Source organism: Chlorocebus sabaeus, chromosome 11 (genome assembly GCF_047675955.1).
Source record: "Chlorocebus sabaeus isolate Y175 chromosome 11, mChlSab1.0.hap1, whole genome shotgun sequence".
NCBI lineage: Eukaryota > Metazoa > Chordata > Mammalia > Primates > Cercopithecidae > Chlorocebus > Chlorocebus sabaeus.
Window position 1 is genome coordinate 118,926,267 of NC_132914.1, and position 14,467 is coordinate 118,940,733.

The window sequence follows — 14,467 nt, forward strand, 5'->3', positions numbered from 1 at the left end:
CGTTCCTGCACCCAATGCGCCTGCGCTTCCTGAAGCCAGACTGGGCCCTCGGCTCCGCCCGCCTATTTAGGTGGGCGGAGACAGTCGCGTGACTTCAGTGGACCCACAATCTCCCGCGCAATTAACCAGACCCGCCCCTTTACACATGCGCATACGTCAGCACTTGACAGCTTGCTGAAGGACGCCTGGAGTTGCGCCTGCGCTGTGGACGCTCCCGCCGGAAGTGGGCGGGATAGCGTTCCAATGCGGAAAGGGCAGTGAGAGCGCGGCGGAGGCGCTGGTGGCCGAGTGTGGGGTGGGGACTGTCCCCAATGCGCCGCAGCAAGGTTACTAGACCTAAAAATGTCACGACTGGGAATATGATCACAGAGAACTTACTCTTCAATTTAGAAAAGATTTGGGCCGGGCGCGGTGGCTCACACCTGTAATCCCAGCACTTTGGGAGGCCGAGGCCGGTGGATCACCTGAGGTCAGCGGTTCGAGACCAGCCTGGCCAACATGGTGAAACCCCCGTCTCTAACTAAACAAAATACAAAAATTAGCTGGGCGTGGTGGTGGGCGCCTGTAATCCTCGCTACTCGGGAGGGTGAGGCAGGAGAATCTCTTGAACCCAGTAGGTGGAGGTTGCAGTGAGCTGAGATTGCACCATTGCACTCCAGGCTGGGCGACAAGAGTGAAACTCCGTCTCAAAAAAAAAAAAAAAAAAAAAATTTGGCCGGGCGCAGTAGCTCACGCCTGTAATCCCAGCACTTTGGGAGACTGAGGCGGGCAGATCACCTGCGGTCGGGAGTTGGAGACCAGCCTGATCAACATGGAAAAACCCTGTCTCTACTAAAAATACAAAATTAGCCTGGCGTGGTGGCACATGCCTATAATCCCAGCTACTCAGGAGGCTGAGGCAGGAGAATCGTTTGAACCCAGGAGGCGGAGGTTGTGGTGAACCGAGATCGCGCCATTGCACTCACTGCACTACAGCCTGGGCAATGAGAGCAAAACTCTGTCTCAAAAAAATAATAGTAATAATAAAATTTAAAAAAAGAGCCCTAAGCCAAGAATGGACCTGCTTTGAAAAGAATGCTTCGTATGTCCCTCATAAAAAGTATAGAAAAGTAATGAAAAATCAATCATGGAAGCCCTTAAATGGACTCAAAATCTACACCTAGTTAATATGATGTACCCCACGGTGCCACCTTCATGGGCAGGTGACCTGAGCGGTCACACATGGCCCTGCATTCAGAAGGGGCTTGTGCTTGGGTTAATATCCTCCTGTCACTATTTTAAAATTCTCCTCTGTTGCCCAGCCTGGAGTACAATGGTGTGATCACGGCTCACTGCAACCTCCACTTCCAGGTTCAACTGATTCTCCCACCTAAGCCTCCTGAGTAGCTGGGATTACATGCATGTGCCACCATGCCTGGCTAATTTTTAATTTTTTAGTAGAAATGGAGTTTCACCATGGCCAGGCTAGTCTTAAACCCCTGACCTTAGGCCTCCTGACCTGATCCACCCGCCTCGGCCTCCCAAAGTGCTAGGATTACAGGTGTGTGCCCTTGCGCCCGGCCTATTTTCAAATTCTTCATTTTTTTTTTTTTCAGATATGGTCTCCCTCTGTTGCCCAGGCTTGAGTGCAGTGGTGCGATCACAGCTCACCGTAGCCTCGACTTTTTAGACTCAAGTGATCCTCTTGCCTCAGCCTCCTGAGTAGCTGGGACCACAGGTGTGTGCCACCATGCCCGTTAATTTTTATTTTTGTAGAGATGGGGTCTCACTATCTTGCCAAGGCTGGCCTTGAACTCCTGGGCTCAAGCGATCCTCCTGCCTCAGCCTCCCAAAGTGCTGGGATTACAGGTATGAGCCACTGTATCCAGCCCTCTGCTCTTAAATAGAGCCTCATGAGAGAAACACTTCCCTTCCCAGCTGTGGACATAGTTATGTGAGGATGTGATTGGGGCTGTGACAGGCTGAGAAATAAAGCCAACCTGCTGCAGATGGCAGAGAAAAAGAACTTGAGTCCTTAATGACATTCCTGAGCCATTCACAACACTGTAAAGTCATTGGACCCATTGTTCTGTGACAAAATACATTTTCCTTATTGGTTAAGCACTTTTAATTACATTTCCTTTTACTTGTAGGTGGGCTGATGGTGGAGGCTAAAGCAACTCTACCTTCCAGGCTTATCCATCATTTGGACTTCTAATTAACCTCAGTTCCCGGGAAGCCTCTAAGATTTCTACATTATCTACTGTTAAGAGCAAGTAATTACTGCAAATCTGCCCTTGGGTCAAAACAACCTTGATGGCATATTCCTTCTGAAGCACATATACTCTTTCCCTAGGTATGTAAGCCTTGGGTCTGGGGGCTAACAGTGTGGGGATCCATCATCTCACAGCCACCCAAGACATGGCTTTTGTTCATAAATCCCTATTAAATGTTTCATTCTGAGGCTGGGTGGGTGGCTGACACCTGTAATCCCAGTGCTTTGGGAGGCCAAGACAGGAGGAATGCTTGAGGCCAGGAGTTTGAGAGCAACCTGGACAAAGTGGTGAGACCTCATTGCTACAAAAACTGGAAAACCTTAAACGAGTATGTTGCGGTGTACCTACAGTCCCAGCTACTCAGGAGGCTGAGACAGGAGGATTCCTTGAGCCCAGAAGTCTGAGGCTGCAGTGAGCTATGATTGTGCCACTGCACTCCAGCCTGGACAACAGAGCAAGACTCTGTCTCTAAAAAAACAAAAAAGTTTCTTTCTGAGAAACCAGATTTGTCAGCTTCCTTCAGCTCTCTCAGCCATTGGGGGTAGGTTTGCTCATGGTAGAACACTGATACATCACCCCCAAACTATCCCAAGAAAACATGCTCACTGGCTTGGTAATGTGTTAGCTTGGCTAGTTGAATTGCATTTCCCAGAATTCCTTTTTCTATGTGTTTCTGGTAGGGTGGGCCATAAAGGGCAGTTTTCTGTGGAATGAGATTTGGTGTGTGGAAGTAGAGCAGCAGCCATACTCTTACTGATGCCTCGAAGGCTGGGGCAGAGTCACCAGGCACTTTTGTGTCTCCTGAACATTTTCCTTTACCAGCCTGCGGTGGGTCCACCTGCCCCTGGATCCTCCTTTGACTGCTGTGACCCCTGAACCAGCTCCCTGCCTAAGGGCACCAGTGTTTCCTGCCATCAAAGTTGGGGACAATGAGGACTGACCTAGGTTTCAGTCTGTGTTTATAGATTTCAGCTCTTGCTCATGGGTTCCAGATTGTTCTTGCTCTTCCCTACTTTACATCCATCTTCTGTTCTCAGCTGCCTGCCCTGCAGACTTCAGTCTCCAGCATCAGACACAGAGACCCAGCATTATGGAGACTGTCTAACCAGATCTCACAATTGTGGAAGATCCCAACTCCTACAACAAATCTCTTAAAAACCATGTGTGGCTGGGCGCAGTGGCTCATGTCTGTAATTCCAGCACTTTGGGAGGCCGAGGTGAGCAGATCTCTTGAGCCCAGGAGTTTGAGACCAGCCTGGAGCAACATGGTGAAACTGCGTCTCTACAAAAGGTACAAAAATTAGCTGGGCATGGTGGCACACGCCTGTAGTCCCAGCTACTCAGGAGGCTGAGGTGGGGGAATTGCTTGAGCCCAGGAGACTGAGGCTGCAGTGAGCTATGATGGCACCACTGCCCTCCAGCCTGGGCAACAGAGTGAGACCCTGTCTCAAAAACAACCCTTCCCCACAAAAAAGTCACCTGGGTGAGGCCGGGCGCAGTGGCTCACACTTGTAATCCCAGCACTTTGGGAGGCTGAGGCGGGCGGATTATGAGGTCAGGAGATCGAGACCATCCTGGCTAACACGATGAAACCCCATCTCTACTAAAAATACAAAAAATTAGCTGGGCGCGGTGGTGGGCACCTGTAGTCCCAGCTACTCAGGAGGCTGAGGCAGGAGAATGGCGTGAACCCGGGAGGCAGAGCTTGCAGTGAGCTGAGATTGCACTATTGCACTCCAGCCTGGGCGACAGAGCGAGACTCCGTCTCAAAACAAAAGAGAAAAAAAAAATACCTCATCTGGAGTAAGCCTATGCAGCCATTTCAGCCAAAGATGCTACTGGAGATGGTGCCCAAGACAAAGAGAGGGGAGAAATACCCCAGCTTCCCCTCCTGCCTTCCAGCCTCTCACCAGTCCCTTCCATTGACTGAGCCCAGCAGGAAGGCTGGAAAGCTCAGACTGCGTGTTCATCACCCTGGGAAACAGAGCAGAGCAGGCGGAAGGGTAAGGAGGGGATCAGATGTCATTCAGACAAATGACAAGTACACTAAATATTCATCCACTCGATACATATTTATTGTGTGCCGGGAACCACGCTAAGTGCTGAGGCTACAGCTTTGCTTAAAACAAAGTCCCGTGGTTGGAGACTGGAATTGTTTTAGGATGCCAGTGAGAAACCTGAACCGCAGGAAGACACAAGGTCTCAACCACATGCCATAGCAATTACTTATATTTAACATTTCCCTAACCAGACAACATGCTGGCATCAGCAGATGTTAAGTGAATCTAACTGAAATACAATACACTTCTCAATTTAACAGCTCTCCAGAAAGCACATGAATTTGGCAGCTCCTTTAAAGATGCTAACAAGTTCGAAGCATCCTTTCTGTTGCCTCATGGCTCTATCAAGGGAAATACTTGCAGTTCTGGAGTTGCAGTTCATCTGACATCTTTGATATAATTACATGGCTAGGACACCTTTGTTTTTTTTCTTTTGAGACAGAGTCTCACTCTGTTGCCCAGGCTGGAGTGCAGTGGCGCGATCTCGGCTCACTGCAACCTCTGCCTCCTGAGTTCAAGCGATTCTCCTGCCTCAGCCTCCCAAGTAGCTGGGACTACAGGCGCCATCACCACGCCCGGTTAATTTTTGTATATTTAGTAGAGATGGAGTTTCACCATGTTGGCCAGGCTGGTCTTGAACTCCTGACCTCAAGTGGTTCATCTGCTTCAGCCTCCCAAAGGCATGAGCTGCCCTGCCCGGCCATGATATATTCGTGTTTTGTTTTGTTTTGTTTTGTTTGAAACGGAGTTTCACTCTTGTTGCCCAGGCTGGAGTACAGTGGCGCAATCTCGGCTCACTGCAACCTCCACCTCCCGGGTTCAAGTGATTCTCCTGCCTCAGCCTCCCAAGTAGCTGGGATTACAGGAGCCCGCCACCATGCCTGGCTAAGTTTTTTGTATTTTTAGTAAAGATGGGGTTTCATCATGTTGGCCAGGCTGGTCTCAAACTCCTGACCTCAGGTGATCCGCCCGCCTCAGCCTCCCAGAGTGCTGGGATTACAGGCACGAGCCACTGTGCCCAACCATATTCTTTTTTTGTTTATTTGTTGTTTTGTTTTGTTTTGTTTTAGGAGACGGGCTCTTGCTATGTTGTCCAGGCTGGCCTCAAACTCCTGGGCTGAAGCTGTCCTCCTGCCTCAGCCTCCAGAGTAGCTGAGATGACAAAGATACAGGCACGGACACAGTCATCTTGTATATTATTTGGGGTGGATCATGCCAGTTCCTAAATCAGAAAACTAACTTGTTTTCTGTAATCTAGAGACAGTGACAAATAATGTGGATCTCACTCATCACTCGAGATGTTAGGCCCTATGGCTGGGTTCTGTGGCTCACGCGTGTCATCCCAGCGCTTTGGGAGGCTGAGGTGGGAGGATGGCTTAAGCCCAGGAGGCTGAGGCTGCAGTGAGCCGCGATGGTGCCACTGCACTACAGCCTGGGCGATAGAGCAAGACCCTGTCTTTCTTTCTTTATTTTTTTTGAGACAGAGTTTTGATCTGTCGCACAGGCTGGAGTACAGTGGTGTGATCTCGGCTCAGTGCAGCCTCCACCTTGTGGGTTCAAGTGATTCTCCTGCCTCAGCCTCCCACGTAGCTGGGACCACAGGCGTGTGCCAGCACGCCTGGTTACATTTTTTGTTGTATTTTTTTTTTCTTTTTTTTTTTTTTTTTTTTTGAGGCAGAGTCTCACTCTGTCGCCCAGGCTGGAGTGCAGTGGCCAGATCTCAGCTCACTGCAAGCTCTGCCTCCCGGATTTAGGCCATTCTCCTGCCTCAGCCTCCTGAGTAGCTGGGACTACAGGCGCCCACCACCTCGCCCGGCTAGTTTTTTTTGTATTTTTTAGTAGAGACGGGGTTTCACTGTGTTAGCCAGGATGGTCTCGATCTCCTGACCTCGTGATCCGCCCATCTCGGCCTCCCAAAGTGCTGGGATTACAGGCTTGAGCCACCGCGCCCGGCCTTTTGTTGTATTTTTTGTAGAGATGGAGTTACACCATGTTGGCTGGGCGGATGTCAAACTCAAATGACTTCAAGTGATTTGCCTGCCTCGGCCTCCCAAAGTGCTGGGAGTACAGGCGTGAGCCAGGACGCCCAGCCATATCTCATCTCTTAAAATAAAATAAAAATAAAATAAACCAGGCAGGATGGCACACACTTGTAGTTTAGCTCCTCAGGAGGCTGCATTGAAAGGATCGCTTGAGCTTGGGAGATCAAGACTGCACTGAGCCGTGATTGTGCCACTGCACTCTAGACAGGGCGACAGAAAAAAAAAAAAAAAAAAAAAGAATATCATAGCAGCGAAATGAATGAGTTATAGTCACATGTAACAATGGCTGGGTCTAATATGGAGCCATAATACTGAGTACAGGAAGACGGACAGATGTATATATGTGTGTGTGTGTGTGTGTGTATAATTTATATTAATAATTATGTTCGGCCAGGCGCTATGGCTCACACTTGTAATCTCAGCACTTTGGAAGGCTGAGGCAGACAGATCACCAGAGGTCAGGAGTTCGAGACCAGCCTGGCCAACATGGTGAAACCCTGTCTCTACTAAAAATACAAAAATTGGTGTGGTGGCAGGTGCCTGAAATCCCAGCTACTCAGGAGGCTGAGGCAGGAGAATCACTTGAACCCAGGAGGCAGAGGTTGCAGTGAACCGAGATCGCACCATCGCACTCCAGCCTAGGCGACAGAACAAGACTGTCTCAATAAATAAATAAATAATTATGTTCATACATAATTTAAAAAATAAAAGATCCAAACCAGGAAAAACAAACGTAAGTGGTAAAACTACAAGGAAAAGCAACTAAATTACCAGAAAAGCAAGGCTGTGGTTATGTCTGGGGGAGAAGGAGGCCAAGGCTGAGAGTCTGCATGTTCCAGGCTTCTGGGCGCTGGCAGTGACTAATTTCATGACCTGGGTGGTAGGTACCTAGGTGTTCAGCTTACTATTACTTGACAAACTGTACACACGGTTTTTGTGCTTTCCTCTATGCTTATTTCATGAGAAAATGTAAACGTAAAGAAAAGCTGACAAAAGCAAGTCTCAGTATGTTGTTGTTTTAAATGTAATAGATTAGTATACAATTTATTTACAAGATGAAAAGTACACAACATAATAAGATATAAAGGAACATAAATTGAACTAGAATGATATACCCCAACTTCACAATAGTGGTTGCTTCTGGAGAGTGAGAAAGTGGGGATTAATGTATAATTCTATGCCAGGTGCAGTAGCTCACGCCCGTAATCACAGCACTTTGAGAGGCCAAGACAGGAGGATCGCTTTGAGCTCAGGAGTTTGAGACCAGCCTGGCCAACATAGTGAGACCCCTGTCTCTACAGAAAATGTAAAAAATTAGCCGGGTGTGGTGGCATACAGTTGTAGTCCCAGCTACTCAGGATGTTGAGGTAAAAGGATCACTTGAGCCTGGGTCATCAAGGTTATAGTGAGCAGAGATCACGTCACTGTGCTCCAGCCTGGGCAACAGAGACAGACCTTGTCTCAAATAAATAAATAAATAAATAAAATATATTTTTAAAAAAGGCCAGGCCTGGTGGCTCACGCCCAGCACTTTGGGAGACCGAGGTAGATGGATCACAAGGTCAAGAGATTGAGACCATCCTGGCCAACATGGTGAAACCTTGTCTCTACTAAAAATATAAAAATTGGCTGGGCATGGTGGTGCACACTTGTAGTCCCATTTACTCAGGAGGCTGAGGCACAGGAATCGCTTGAACCCGGGAGGCAGAGGTTGCAGTGAGCCGAGATCACGCCACTGCACTCCAGGCTGGGTGACAGAGTGAGACTCTGTCTCAAAAAAAGAAAAAAAAAAAAAAATGGCCAAGTGCGGTGGCTCACATCTGTAATCCCAGCACTTAGGGAGGCCAAGGCAGGCGGATCATGAGGTCAGGAGATCGAGACCATCCTGGCTAACACGGTGAAACCCCGTCTCTACTAAAAATACAAAAAAAAAAAATTAACCAAGCCTGGTAACAGGCGCCTGTAGTCCCAGCTACTCAGGAAGCTGAGGCAGGAGAATGGCATGAACCTGGGAGGTGGAGCTTGCAGTGAGCCGCCACTGCACTCCAGCCTGGGCGACAGAGCGAGACTCTGTCTCAAAAAAAGAAAAAAAACGGCCGGGCGCGGTGGCTCAAGCCTGTAATCCCAGCACTTTGGGAGGCCGAGATGGGCGGATCACGAGGTCAGGAGATCGAGACCATCCTGGCTAACACGGTGAAACCCCGTCTCTACTAAAAAATACAAAAAACTAGCCGGGCGAGGTGGCGGGCGCCTGTAGTCCCAGCTACTCGGGAGGCTGAGGCAGGAGAATGGCGTAAACCCGGGAGGTGGAGCTTGCAGTGAGCCGAGATCCAGCCACTGCACTCCAGTCCGGGCAACAGAGCCAGACTCCGTCTCAAAAAAAAAAAAAAAAAGAAAAAAAAAATGTGTGTGTGTATATATATATATGTGTATATCTAATTATAATATATAATAATATGTAATTCTAATCTAGTGGTTTTTAAGGTTTTCACAGGATTGTGCGACCACCATCACTATCTACTTTCAGAATATTTTCATCACTTCATAAGGAACCTCATACCCATTAGCTGCCACTCTTCCTTTCCCCGCTCCCCCCGCCCCTGGCAAGCACTTCTCTGCTTTCTTCTCTCTGAATTTGCCTGTTCTGGACATTTCCTATAAGTGGAGTCATACATTATGTAGTCTTTTGTGATGGATGACCTTCACTTCCCACGATGTCTTCAAGATTTTTCCACGTGATAACCTGTGTCAATACATCATTCTGTTGTATGGCTGAATCACATTCCATTGTATGGCAGATCATATTTTGTTTGTTCATTCATCAGTGGATGGACACTTGCGTTGTTTCCATTTTTTGGCTTTTAGGAATAATGCTAGTATAAACATTTGTGTACAAGGTTTTGTGTGGACATAATGTTTCATTTCTTTTGGTGCTACACCCAGGAGTGGTATTGCTCTGTCCTGTCATATGGTAACTTAGTGTTTCATATTTTGAGGAACTGCCAAACTGTCTTCCAAAGTGGCTGCACCATTTCACATTCCCATTAGTAATACGTGAGGGTCTTAATTTCTCCACATCTTTAACATTTATGATTGTCTTTTTAACTTTAGCTATTCTAGTGAGTAAGAAGTGGTATCTCACTCTGATCTGATTTGCATTTCCGTAATAATTAATGATGTTGAACTCAGTGTCTTTGTTAAATGCAGAAATAACCATGTAAATTTCCAGATTAAATCACCACATCAAAATTTTTATATTATTAATTTGAACAATTAATATTTTAGTTATTTTCTGATTATAGAAGCAGTATATACTAAAATGATTATTTCCCAAATCAGGGTAATCCTTTGAGGGGAAGAGAGAGAAAGCCAGGATCGGAGAAGAGGGACACTGGTCATTTAGAGCGATGGCATGGCCAGGCCCAGTGGCTCACGCCTTTAATCCCAGCACCTTGGGAGGCCAAGATGGGAGGATCACTTGAGGTCAGGAGTTTGAGACCAGCCTAGCCAATATGGTGAAACGCTGTCTCTACAAAAATACAAAAATTAACTGGGCATGGTGGTGGGTGCCTGTAATCTCGGCTACTTGGGAGGCTGAGCAGGAGAATCCTTTGAACCCTGGAGGCAGAGGTTGCAGAGAACCAAGATCATGCCACTGCACTCCAGACTGGGGAACAACAAGGGCAAAACTCCATCTTAAAAAAAAAAAAAAAGCTGGGCGCGGTGGCTCATGCCTGTAATCCCAGCACTTTGGGAGGCCGAGGCGGGCGGATTTTGAGGTCAGGAGTTCGAGACCAGCCTGGCCAACATGGTGAAACCCCGTCTCTACTAAAAATACAAAAATTGACTGGGTGTAGTGGTGCGTGCCTGTAATCCCAGCTACTCAGGAGGCTGAGGCAGGAGAACTGCTTGAACTGGGACCCAGGAGGCAGAGGTTGCAGTGAGCCAAGATCATGCCATTGCACTCCAGCCTGGACAACAAGAGTGAAACTCTGGGTGGGTCAGTTACACAGATTGACTTTGTAATTATTACTTAAATTACATCTGTACATTTTATGCACAAAAGATTTTTACTGTTTCATATGTATTACTGTGGAAAATTTGGAAAGCAAATATTTTGCCTTATTAAAAATGAATAAGGATGAATGTTTATACCATCTAATCATATCAGTGAGTTTTTCTTTGAGTGGTAGGTTTTCAGATTGTGAGAAAAGTGGAAAAATAATATGTGTTAATGAATCTTTGTTAAACAAGCCTTTCACCTTTTGTTGGATGAAATAAATTTCAAGATGTTGCCAGCAGGGGGCGGAATAAAATAAGATTTAATCTTGTAGCCCAAAAAGCAAATCAAAACAAAAACCTGGTGATTGGAAAACACTTCTTGTAAATTTCCCAACCATATCTGCCATAATAGAAAATAACCTGGTAAATAGGACCTCATTGGAAAACTTTAATTTTATTTATTTTTTTTGAGATGGCTCTCGCTCTGTTGCCCAGGCTGGAGTGCAGTGGTGTGATCTTGGCTCACCGCAACCTCTGCCTCCTAGGGTCAAGCGATTCTCCTGCCTCAGCCTCGTGAGTAGCTGGGATTACAGGCACCCGCCACCACACCCGGCTAATTTTGGTATTTTTGGTAGAGATAGGGTTTCACCATGTTGGCCAGAACTTTAAATTTGGACACCAAGCCAAAAAAATCATTCTCATCATCCCTTTCATTAAGATACATTTATTTCGGGCAGGAGGGAGGATGCAAAAACTGGGAAGAGGGTGGTGGTGGCGATAGGAGATGGGTTATGTATCAGATGTGATGATTGGATAAATAAATACACTAAGGAGGCCGGGTGTGGTGGCTCATGTCTGTAATCCCAGCACTTCAGGAGGCCGAGGGGGTGGATCACCTGAGATCAGGAGTTTGAGACCAGCCTCAAGAACATGGTGAAACCATGAGCAAACAACAGGCTGCTCACTGTTGGGGAGGAAGTAGCAAATATGGAAAAGGGAAGAAACTAGAAGGAACCCTGTAGATTAGAATTGAAATTGGATAGTAGTGTGGTTTTCAATATTTATAGAGACATATAAATAAAGGTGTAAATGTGTACAAATATATATATATACACACACATGTGTAGAGTCTCAAGATCTGTCCCCTGAGAGTAGTTACAGGACACAGTAGCTGGGTTTGTAATGAATGTACATATCTTATATCGGGAACTTGGTTTCTAAATACCATTCTTCTCTAAAAAGAGCCGGCAGGCTGGGTGCAGTGGCTCACACCTATAATCCCAGCACTTAAGGAGGCCGAGGTGGGCAGATCACCTGAGGTCAGGAGTTCGAGACCAGCCTGACCAATATGGAGAAATCCCGTCTCTACTAAAAATATGAAATTAGGCCAGGCACAGTGGCTCATGCCTGTAATCCCAGAACTTTGGGAGGCCGAGGCGGGCAGATCACGAGGCCAGGAGTTCAAGACCAGCCCGGCCAGCGTGATGAAACCCCGTCTCTATTAAAAATACAAAAATTAGCCAGGCATGGTGGTGCATGCCTATAATCCCAGCTACTTGGGAGGCTGAGGCAGGAGAATCACTTGAACCCAGGAGGCAGAGGTTGCAGTGAGCCAAGATCGTACCACTGCACTCCAGCCTGGGCAATAGAGTGAGACTGTCTGAAAAAAATGATAATAAGTAAATAAATAAATAGCCGGGCGTGGTGGTACATGCCTGTAATCCCCACTACTTGGGAGGCTGAGGCAGCAGAATCGTTTGAACCCAGGAGGCGGAGGTTGCAGTGAGCTGAGATCGTACCATTGCACTCCAGCCTGGGCAACAAGAGTGAAACTCCGGCTCAAAAAAAAAAAAAAAAGGAGTGGCTCACAGCAATTCTTAGGGAAATGGGTGACTCCGGAGTTAGAGCAGGCAAAGTGCAAGATGTGCATAATCATCTTTTTGTGCCAAAGAGTACCAGACAGGAAATGCTCAAAGGATGAAGGGGATACCTCAGAGGGGCACAGGAATCAGCTTCATGTGAATCCTGTGACCAAGTCTTAGAGAACTTGAGCGTGGAAACACAGAGGAGCCAGGTGTGGTGGTGCGTGCCTGTGGTCCCAGCTACTTGGGAGACTGAGATGGGGGGACCCCTTGAGCGTAGGACTTGAAGGCTGCAGTGAGCTATGATTGCAGGACTGCACTCCAGCCTGAGTGACAGAGAAAGACCTTGTCTCTAAAAAAGTTAAAAAAAAAAAAAAAAATCCAGGCATGATGGTTCATGCCTGTAATCCCAACACTTTGGGAGGATGAGGTGGGTGGATCACTTGAGCTCAGGAGTTTGAGACCAGCCTGAGCAACATAGTGAGACATCTGTCTCCACAGAAAATACAAAAATTAGCCAGGCATGGTGGCCGTGCCTGTGGTCCCAGCTACAGGTTCAAGAGGCTGAGGTAGGAGGATCGTTGAAGCCCAGGGGGTCAAGGCTGCAGTGAGCCATGATTGAGCCACTGTACTCTACCCTGGGTGACAGAGTGAGACCCTGTCTCAAAAAAAAAAAAAGAAAGAAAATTAAATAAATAATATAGTAATAGTAATAAATTATAACTCATCAACTAAAGTAGGACAAGTCATGCTGATATAAATAGATGGCAAATGAATATTTACATAGTTGAAGTGCCTCCCCATAAAATACTTTATTTTTATTTTTATTTTATTTATTTTTTTTGAGACAGAGTCTCACCCTGTCGCCCAGGCAGGAGTGCAGTGGAGCAATTTCAGCTCACTGCAACCTCCACCTCCTGGGTTCGAGCAATTCTCCTGCCTCCCCCATGTAGCTGGGACTATAGGTGCATGCCACCACACCGAGCTAATTTTTTATATTTTTATTTTATTTTATTTTTATTTATTATTATTATTTTTTGAGATGGAGTTTCGCTCCTTTTGCCCAGGCTGGAGTGCAATGCCCAGGCTGGAGTGCTGGTCTTGAATGCCTGACCTCAGGTGATTAGCCCACCTCGGCCTCCCAAAGTGCTGGGATTACAGGCATGAACCACTGTGCCTGGCCCAATTTTTATTTTTTTTAAATTTAATTTAATTTTTTTTTTTTGAGATGGAGTCTCGCTCTGTCGCCCAGGCTGGAGTGCAGTGGCACAATCTCAGCTCACTGCAACCTCTGTCTCCTGGGTTCACACCATTTTCCTGCCTCAGCCTCCCGAGTAGCTGGGACTACAGGTGCCCGCTACCACGCCCAGCTAATTTTTTGTATTTTCAGTAGAGACGGGGTTTCACCGTGTTAGCCAGGATGGTCTCCATCTCCTGTCCTCGTGATCCGCCCACCTCGGCCTCCCAAAGTGCTGGGATTACAGGCGTGAGCCACTGTACCCGGCCAATTTTTAAAAATTTTTTATTTTTTGAGATAGAGTTTTGTTCTTGTTGCCCAGGCTGGAGTCCAGCAGTGCGATCTTGGCTCACCGCAACCTCCACTTCCCGGGTTTAAGTGATTCTCCTGCCTCAGCCTCCCAAGTAGCTGGGATTACAGACATGCGCCACCACGCCTGGCTAATTGTGTATTTTTAGTAGAGATGGGGTTTCTCCATGTTGGTCAGGCTGGTCTCGAACTCCTAACCTCAGGTGATCTGCCTGCCTGGAACTCCCAAAGTGCTGGAATTGCAGATATGAGCCACTGCACCCGGCTTTTTACATTTTTAGTAGAGACAGGGTTTTGCCATGTTATCCAGGCTGTCTCAAACTCCTGACCTTAGGTGATCTGCCCATTTCAGCCTCCCAAAGTGCTGGGGTTATTAGATGTGAGCCACCCTGCCTGGCCCATAAAATAATTTAAAAGTACATAGGGAATAAGAGTAACTACGGGCTGAGTGTGGTGGCTCATACCTGTAATCCCAGCAATTTGAGAGGCTGAGCCAGGTGGATCACCTGAGGTCAGGAGTTGGAGACCAGCCTGGCCAACATAGTGAAACCCTGTCTCTATCAGAAAAGGAAAAAATTAGCCGGGTGAAGTGGTGGGCACCTGTAATCCCAGCTATTCAGGAGTCTGAGGCATGAGAATCTCTTGAACCCGGGAGGCGGAGGTTGCAGTGAGCCAAGATCATGGAATGCCATTGCATTCC

At 47.1% G+C, this 14,467-nt stretch overlaps 1 long non-coding RNA gene across 1 annotated transcript; it reads left to right on the plus strand.

Moving 5' to 3' along the window:
* Positions 1 to 230: 230 nt before the first annotated feature.
* On the plus strand, positions 231 to 7,343 carry LOC119620572 (uncharacterized). The gene is made up of 5 exons (XR_012094610.1): positions 231 to 326; positions 1,596 to 1,717; positions 2,133 to 2,335; positions 3,293 to 3,546; positions 6,894 to 7,343. It is a non-coding gene; the product is annotated as an uncharacterized lncRNA (long non-coding RNA).
* Positions 7,344 to 14,467: the final 7,124 nt, after the last annotated feature.